The sequence below is a fragment of the Gracilinanus agilis genome, chromosome 1, assembly GCF_016433145.1.
Source record: "Gracilinanus agilis isolate LMUSP501 chromosome 1, AgileGrace, whole genome shotgun sequence".
Lineage (NCBI taxonomy): Eukaryota > Metazoa > Chordata > Mammalia > Didelphimorphia > Didelphidae > Gracilinanus > Gracilinanus agilis.
Genome location: NC_058130.1, coordinates 46,677,233 through 46,686,603, shown reverse-complemented (window position 1 = coordinate 46,686,603; position 9,371 = coordinate 46,677,233).

Below are 9,371 nucleotides of genomic sequence, written 5' to 3'. Positions count from 1 at the left end.
CTTTCTTTCTTTCTTTCTTTCTTTCTTTCTTTCTTTCTTTCTTTCTTTCTTTCTTTCTTTCTTTCTTTCTTTCTTTCCTTTCTTTCCTTTCTTTCCTTTCTTTCCTTTCTTTCTTTCTTTCTTTCTTCCCACCTTCCTCCTTTCCTTCCTTTCTTGTATTCAACAAGTATGCCAAAGTCTCTAAACAAAGAGACTTTGATTTACACACTAAACACAGGTAGGTCTCAATTAGTATGAATAATGAATCCTCTGAAGTTGATGCATGTATTCATATTTGTATGACTTAAAGTTATAATTCGGTAAAATAAGATAACTGGTTCTAGTCCAATGGAAATATGAATTGTGAATTTGAATAATGTGGCCACTTCATGGAATTAATTTGTACTCTTTGAGGCTTTTAAAAGAAACTCTGGTGACCTTGGGAAAATTCCTTATTGTCTCTGTGCCTCATTTCCTTTCTTTGTAAGATGAGTGAGTTGGTTTCAAATTAGGCAGATTTAGGTTTGATGCAAGGGAAGACTTTCCAAAAACTTTCTAAAAACAAAATTGTAATAAGATCACCTGAACAAAGAATAGCATCTCTCTTACTATAGTTCTTCAAGCAAAGGCTGGGTAAGCTCTTCTTTTTAAAGGGGAATCTTGTTGAGGTGGTGGCTGGATTAAATGTCCTAGTGTCACCAGAATTATCCTTATTTATCCTTACAACAAAATAAATTAAATAAAGTTCAGCAAAAAGATCTAATACTATATAATTTCTTCTGAGAAAGTACCCAAAGTTGATTGAATCTCTACCAAGAGGAATGTTTGTTCTATTTTCAGTTCTTCAGGACCATTATTTTTTGTGTCTGTTCATTTTTTTCAATAACCTTTACCTTTTATCTTAAAATTGATAGTGCCAGTTCCAAGGCAGAAAGTGGTATGGAGTAGGCAATTGGTGTTAAGTGACTTGCCCAGGGTCACACAGCTGGGAAGTATCTGAGGCTCAATTTGAACACAGGATCTCCAATTTCAGGCCTAGTTTTCTACCTGCCGAATCACCCAGCTACCTCACTGTTGGGTTTTAAAGTACTTGAGTTGGGTTTCCTTTTCCTCACTTTTTCCTAGTCATTATGTAAGTTTTTCTGATCCTCTCTATCATTTCACTTAAGTCTCTCTAAAGTTGCTCAGAATTCCTCACCTCCCTCATTTCTTTCTAATGTATTCCATCACCTCTGTACAATACTAGGGCTTGTTCAGACCTTCCCGGATCAAAAAGAACCCATTTTGTTTCCACTTCTGTGTGCTATCAAAAAAAATGCTGCTGGGGATATTTTCAGTATGCAACAGAATTTAGTTCTTGTGTTGGGCCTCTTTGGGGCATACACACTATAATGGAACTGATGGTCCAAAGAGCATGAAAACTTTAGTCACTTTTCCTGTATAATTCTACATTTTGGAATATTTATATCACTTGATTTTGTTTTATCGTTTAAATCAGGAGCTTGGAAATTATGGTGCATGGAGAATCCGAAAAAAGACATTTGGATGTATTTGGCCCATGGGAGGTAGTTTGCTGACACCTAGTTTAAGGTATTGCAAGCAGAACATTTCAGGCTATGATTCCTGACCTTGACAAGAATGATAGCCCTAAATTCCATTGTATCTCTGACCTTACTGGTGTTGCATTCCCTTCGGTGACATAGATCTTAACCCTTCTACTTGGAGCTGCCACAGATGTCTTGTTCATATCCTCCCATTAATTCACCAACATGGTTTACTCAGTGTCCTGGAGACCTTAAAGAGTTTTCACTTGAGCTTTTCAAGAACACATAACCAACCACACTTTGCTGGTACCCCAAATTAGATAGTTTTAAAGCTCTAGTAGTCATTAAATCATGCCAGTTAAGCCATAAAATAACTATAGTCTTGTAAAATTAATTGCACAAATAAATAACAAAAAACCATCAAAGTGAACTTCCCTAGTCAATCTTTGAGCAAAGAAACAGTTGTCTTGTAAAGAGAGCATAATATGAAGTTGAGTTGTCTCCAGGCTAGACAGAGTGCCATTTTGGGATGTGAGACTCAAATCACCTTATCAGTCAAATGGGTATATTATTGATTGGCTTTTCAAGAGGAATATGACATCAATACTTTTCAGATCTTTTCTATCTTCTGCCTCTTCCTCCCAAATCTAAGGGTCCTGGAGGACAGAGATAATTTCACTCTCTTCCTTGTATTCTCAGCACTGTGTCATGATTGACATCTAATGGGTCATCTCTACCAAAGGGTGGATAAAAGCACTGGATCTTGAGTCAGGAAGGCCTGATACTTACTAGTCATGTGACTGTGAATAAATCATTTAAACTTTCAGAGCCTCAGTTTTCTCCTATGTAAAATGGGGGTGATTATAACAATCTACCTCACAGAGTTATTGTTGGTACCTTGTGAGATTATATATATATATATATATATATATATATATGTACATATATATATATAAAGCCTTTTGTAAACCTTAAAATACTATACAAATCTTAACCATAATAATAATTATTAATAAATGCTTATTAATTATTGATGGATTAATTGACTTGATTGATAAAAAGAATGATAGGAATTTCCTAGCTTGTCCATTCCTAAAAAACCCAAGCCAACTCCCTTACATTAGAATTAATGTATAATACCATATTCAGTGAAAAGTGGTATGCAATGAAGGGCAGGGAGGAAGTAAAATTATAAAAGGGCGCCATAGACTGAGAGATTTATCTGCTACCCACATCCATTAACCACTGAGTGATTATAAAACACTCCTAAGTGCTAAGTACTAGAATCCTATTTAGGGCTGTGCCAGCTACTACTATGAGAAGGTCTAAGTCTGTTTTATCATAATGCCATATGCCAATCAATACCAACTGTCCCCCCTTTTATGTGCAATTTGGGGTGGTATAAAGGGGGGATAATGAAAAATGATGGGAAAGAATTAGCTAAATGTACATTTAAAGTGTAAGAAGGCAAAGCCTTTGAATGGTGAGGAGCTATTAGGCAGTGAAAGGCTCATTGCTTGATTCATTTACAATGAGATTAAGCAGAGCACTAGAAACCAAGGCAAGGAACAATCGAGTTTTGGCAGGAAGATGGATGGGATGACTGAGGATATCTTCTCCATCTCTAACTTCTCAATTTCTATGGCACAGGACGTTAGTTCATCACACACAGTCCTTGGAATATTGTTTGCTTAAGGAAAATGACTAAGTGGTTAGCAATCAAAAAACAGCATCCTCCAATGTACAAAGATGGCTTGGTTTCAGAACCGATCTCTCCCATTGGCCCGCTACACTGACTCTCTGACTCCAGAAGGCTTTGGTGGAACGAGTGAAAGAAAAGTTTTCGATCCTGCTTTTTTTACTTATCTCACATATTCAATGCTGCCAGTAAACACTTTGACCACCCTAATTTCCCTCAAACCAAAGCAATTGCCGTAGGTTGGAGCCAGGAGAAAGAATTCACACAATATTTTTTCATCTGGATCTTTGCCAGACATTTGATACCATTATTTTCTACTTCTTGTCATTAACTATCGTTCTTCACTTCTCCATAAAACCACCGAGTTATCCATCTGGAAGGTTACTGGCAACTGAACTGATATAATGCCAGCTATTTGAGAGGCGGGGAGGGGGGGATAAATAAAGCATTTCGAGGCCATTGAGCATCAATGAAAACTAATTCTTCCCATCCTTTCCCTATATATTTGGCTTGTAACATCATTAAATGTCACCTTGTGTTCATCTCTGGCCCTATTATTCATAGCCAGTTGAGATGAAGGTTTACCTTTCTGTAATTGAAGAATGGCAGCTATTTCATGGAATCATTATTTAACCAGAGTTTTTTGTGCATATTACTTTACAGGAATATTTTCCTCTTCAGGAAATAAAATGACATTCTGACTGTCACCATTTGCATTGGACTCTATACATCCTACTTGCCCATGGTCTTCATAGTCCCCACTGGGGGAGAGAATAACATTTCATTGTGAAACATGGGTGTATATAATTTATTATCCTGTGGTGGCTTTGGGCTTTTAAAAATATTTATCTGGAATTGGGGATCTGTGCTTGGTTTTAGGGGCTTCTCTTATCTGTGTGCTAGTCTCAGGGTTTATGACGGATATCCCTTAGCCCTTGGCAGAGGCCAGTGTCTCCCTTACACTCTGACACGTGGCAGCAACTGGAGCCCAGAGTCTGTTTCTACTCTTTTCCTCACTTGCAGTTTTCTCTCCTAGCTCAACTGATATTCAGTTCCTGTGAGTTTCCCAAACAAAGAGGAGCAATTATGGTTTCTGATTAAAAAGCCTTCCCAGCCTTGATGTGTGCACATGAAGATAAACATTTATCTGCAACTGTTCTCCTCATGCCCACAGGAGCTTAAGCTCCAATTTGGTTTGGGCTGCACCAATATTTACCCTGATTATGTTTTTTCAGGGGAGGGTGATTTCAGGGTCTGCAAATGAAGATAAGGGCTGAAGGAGAGGTTGGCTTTTGAGGTGGGGGAGCTGGTCAGCCGTCATCAGTAGATAAGGCTTTGTGTGATCTCCTTGGATTGGTTAAGGACAACTGTCCCAGGAAAGGTTTTTTTTTTTTTTTAGTTCTTTTTTCTCATTTTGACAGGGGATGTGGCGGCCTCGGCTGGAGCCAACCTCAGGATCATCTTTCCAAGAACACCTGTTGGATCATGGATCAAATGACAAAAAAAAAAAAAAAAAAAAAAAACCAAACCCCAACAATATAGGATCCTTCTAGGAATATCCCAAGAGCACCATGTGTGGGTCTATCTAAGCCAGTCGGGTGGTCTCAGTCTGACAGCATTCCTATCATAAACCCCTGCTACTTCAAGGTCTTGGAGTATTGAAGTGGCTAATCTTCATTTAAACTCAATCATTTTCTTGCAAAGTTAAAAAAATGGCCATTTTTAAAGCACCCAACATCATAATAGTAGTATAGTCAATTGTGAAATATCTTTGCCATTTTGTAGAGGAGTGGTGGGTAATCTTAAACTAGGAATGGTTTACAAATAATTTAGCTTGTCTATGATGCCCTCCAGTCTTGACTTTTCTGTTGACCTCCAACATAGCTGAGGGGGTTTCTTTAATCTCTGCATAATTCAGCCTCTAATCATTGGCCTTTATATACAATTGTATACATACAACATACATATACATATGCATGTATGTACATGCATGTAGTTTTCCTAATAGAATTCAAAATATACATATATGTATGTATTTATGAAGGTATTCCTAGTAGAATTCAAGACCCTTAAAGAGAGAGTCAGTCTTGTTTTAGTTCAAACAGATTAATGCTTGCTAAATTGTATTGGCACAGTACTTCTCTCCACTCCCCAAAACATCTCCACTCTCTCTATTGTCACTGTTATAAAGAATTTCAACATTAGCTGAGTTCAAATCTTGGCTGTGTAACTTACTGCCTCTGTAGCTTTAAGCAAATCACCTCATTTTTCTGAGTCTCCATTCCCTTATCAGTAAAATGGGAGAGTTAGAAATGATGAACTTTTAAGATTCCTTTCAGTTTTAGAGCAATGATTCATAGAAAGAATAACTAGAGTTCATATTAATACAAGGTTTTTAAGTTTTGTGAAACTTTATTCTCACCCTGTAAGATTTGGTAGGACAGACATTATTGTCTTATTTTTCAGATGAGGAAAGTGAGGTTCTGAGGAGTTCGGACTTGTCCTTGACCACATGGTCAAGGACATAGTAAATAGCTCATGTAGGATTTGAAATTATTCTCTTGATTCCAAGTCTAATAAGGTTTCTACCACCCTCAAGTTTACAAAATGCTTCCCTCATAATTACGCTGCAAAGTAGATAATTCAGGATTTATCTTTTTTTTAAACCCTTACCTTCTGTGTATTGTATCCTTGATGGAAGAGTGGTAAAGGTGGGCAATGGGGGTCAAGTGACTTGCCCAGGGTCACACAGTGGATTTATCTTTTTAATAGAAAAATAAATATAATTAGAAAGAAAGCTTCAGAGTCAGCGAGACCAAGGTTCACGTCCTAGTTCTTCCATATTTCTTATCCATGTGACTTTGGGAAATTCAAATCTCAATGCTCCTAGATATCTCTCTAAGAATATAAGTTGCAGAAAATCGACATCTTTGGCAGTTTGTTGAAGTCTAAAGACCACTTCTCAGAATAATGTTTTTATATGCATAAGATAAAATCTATAGGAAAACAAAGAAAAGTATTATCTTGAACTAATTTATCTATCTGTCTATCTATCTGTCTATCTATCTGTCTATCTATCTGTCTATCTATCTATCTATCTATCTATCTATCTATCTATCTATCTATCTNAGACTATTGATCTATCTATCTATCTATCTATCTATCTATCTATCTATCTATCTATCTATCTATCCATGATCACGGGCCTTAGGTTAATGCTATAGGTAATTGCTATAGGTATTTCTTGCTATAGGTAATTCCCTAAGCTAATGAAATCACAGTTCAAAATAAAAATAAGTTAGGAAACTGAGGCTTCAAAAGTTAATGATTTGATCAGATCTCATGACCAGGAAGCAATAGGGAGGGATTTCAACCTTGGTCTCCTCACTTAAAAATCTCATGGTCTTTTCATAGCAGATATCTGCAGTAGGCAAAAATGAGAAGTATTTATTAGATTTGAGAGAAATAATTTACAGCAACATGTTATTTCATCTGAAATGATAGAGGAATTCTCAAATGAATAATATCGGCTGCCTTTGTTTTGCTGGAATTTCAGAAAGTTTGAGTTTTAAAGATCCCTGCCTCCCTACTCACGCCAGCTTGTCTGAAGTCCCAAACATCAAAGCATCTGGAAGAGTTGTGGGAGGGGGCACTCAAGTCCTTTGAGTAAGGGTTTGAGGAAAGCAGTAACTGGGCTCATTCCCAGCTCACCCCAGCTTTGTTATATAAGTGTATTGTGGTCTTTTCACCTTTCTGGGACCCCAACAGCTCAGCAGCTGTAGGGGTGTTGTGGAGATGAATTTTCAACTGCTTTTGAACCCTTGAGATGAAAGATGTGCAAAGGAATGATCACAGGCGTTTGTGATGTTAGAATTGGATTCAGCTGTGCTTTATGCTCAGAGATTCACAGCATCTCAGAGTGGGAAGAGACCTTGCAGGCCATCCAGATTGTCTGTACCAGAACAAAAATCCCTACTGCAATATCCGTGGCAAGGGGTAATATAGTCTTGGCTTAAAGACCTGGAATGAAGGGGAATCCATTTCCTCTAAACTCGTTCCATTTTTGGATAACTTTAATCGATAGCAAGGTTGGTTTTTTTCCCCCTGACGTCAAAGCTAAATCTATCTCTTTCTAACTTCTACTCATTTTATTTAGTTCTGCTCTCTGTGGTCCAGGAGAACAAATGTCATCCACATGACAGCCTTTTAAATAATGAAAAACATATATAAGGTCACCCATCACTCTTCTCATTTCCAGGTTAAATATTTCCAGTTCCTTTAGCTGATCCTACCATGATGGGATGCTATGGAGGTCCTCTATCACCTTGGTTATTATTGTATGGATGCTGTACTGTTTATTAGGTATTTAGCATCTCTGGGCCTCACTTTTGTCATCTATAAAATGACAAAGTTGCACTAGATGATTTCTAAGACCATTTATAAATCTTAGATCTATGATCCTATGGAGAATTATAATATCTCACAATTATGCCATTCTTTAAAGATTTGCAAAATTTTGTTTTCATAGGAATATTGTGAATCAGATGGTACAAACATTATCCTGTTTATCAAAGACACTAAAGCTTTGAAGAATTATTCTGCCAGTCCTGAGCCTGCCTTTATTTCCCTTTTTTCTCTTTGCTTTCTGTACCAAATTCCTCTTTTTCTTCCCTTGATCATTTTCTTTCAATGTACACAGCCCAGAAAACCAACAAGTACATTTTTCTTTCAGGGGTTTTCTGTCTATTTTCCTTTCTGTTTGTCAGCCTATAACCTCCCCATCTGTCTATCTTTTCTGTCAGTTCTCTGTATGCCCTTTATCTTCTTTATGTGACCTAGATAGGAAGATGAATAGCCAACAAGAACTGATTGGCAGACTGATTGTAATGATGATGATAACAATTTATATAGTGCCTTAAGCTCTGTAAAGTGCCTTATACTTATTGTCTCATTTTAGCCTCACAACAACCCTGGAAAATAGGTGCTATTATTATACCCATTTTACAGATGAGGAAACTGAGGTAGATAGAAGGTAAGTGACTTTCTCAGGGTCACATAGCCAGTAAGTGTCTCAAGAAGGATTGGGACTCAGACTCACTGACTGAAGTTTCATGAGCCTTCTGTGTGGGGACAATTTATGTGGGAGTGGGAAGGATTGACCATCTGATTCCACCATCTCCCTTCTCCCCACTCTATTTCCAGGTGAGGCAGCTAAGGTACAGAGCAGTAAAGGTAGTAGACTTAGGTTGCACAGCTCATTGGTGGCAGAGCTGGGTATAGAAATGGTACTAGCTAGCTCTTTTTTTTTTATTGTGTCCACTGTTCTCCTACTAAATAATGATGGCCTGCCCTGGGAGCACAATGTAAAACATAAGGAAACCACGTCCCCAAGAAACAGACCTTTGTAAGGTTTGGTTTCATGATGAAATGCCCATTTGATTCAGCTCAGCAGGGTCTGAAATTTGTTAAGAGCCAATCTCTTCCCCATGGAATACAACTGGAGAACTCTGGAACAATCCATTTTTATATACTCTAAAGCTGTGAGTTTTTTTTTTTATAAAAATGATTTAAGACATCATTAATATGATAATGTTTCATAGTCAGGACACATCCATCTACAAGTCCTGTCCTTTTGAAAGCTTAAGCCAGTTTGTAATTAAACACACTTCAGAAATATTGCTTTAATTTATCATGGAGCATCACAGGCTTTGAAACTTTGACATGGGTTCTCCACCTCCCCTTATTACCCTCTTTTCCCCACGTTGACCAAAGAAATATTTTCTGGAGCTTTGTTCCTCCTTTAAAAAAGACTTTAAAACAATTCTTCCCAAATTACTGAATGTGTATTTTCTATCTTGTGTTGAGAGTTTTAGATTTTCCCCTTCATATGATCATAGGATCATAGATTTTAGAGTTAAAGGGACCTAAGAAATAATCATATCATGTTTCAGATGTGGATACTGAGCTCTAGGAAATGAGTTCTTCCTGACTGGTCTGCATGGAGTCTAAAATTGCATTTTTCCTTGTTATTTCCTCTAGCATATGAAAAATGAAATGATCATTGAGGCAAGGTAAGAAGCTGCTTTGATTTGGTTGGTAGAGCAAAATTAGATAATATGCATGTGGGTGAAGTTCCCCATCATTATAGG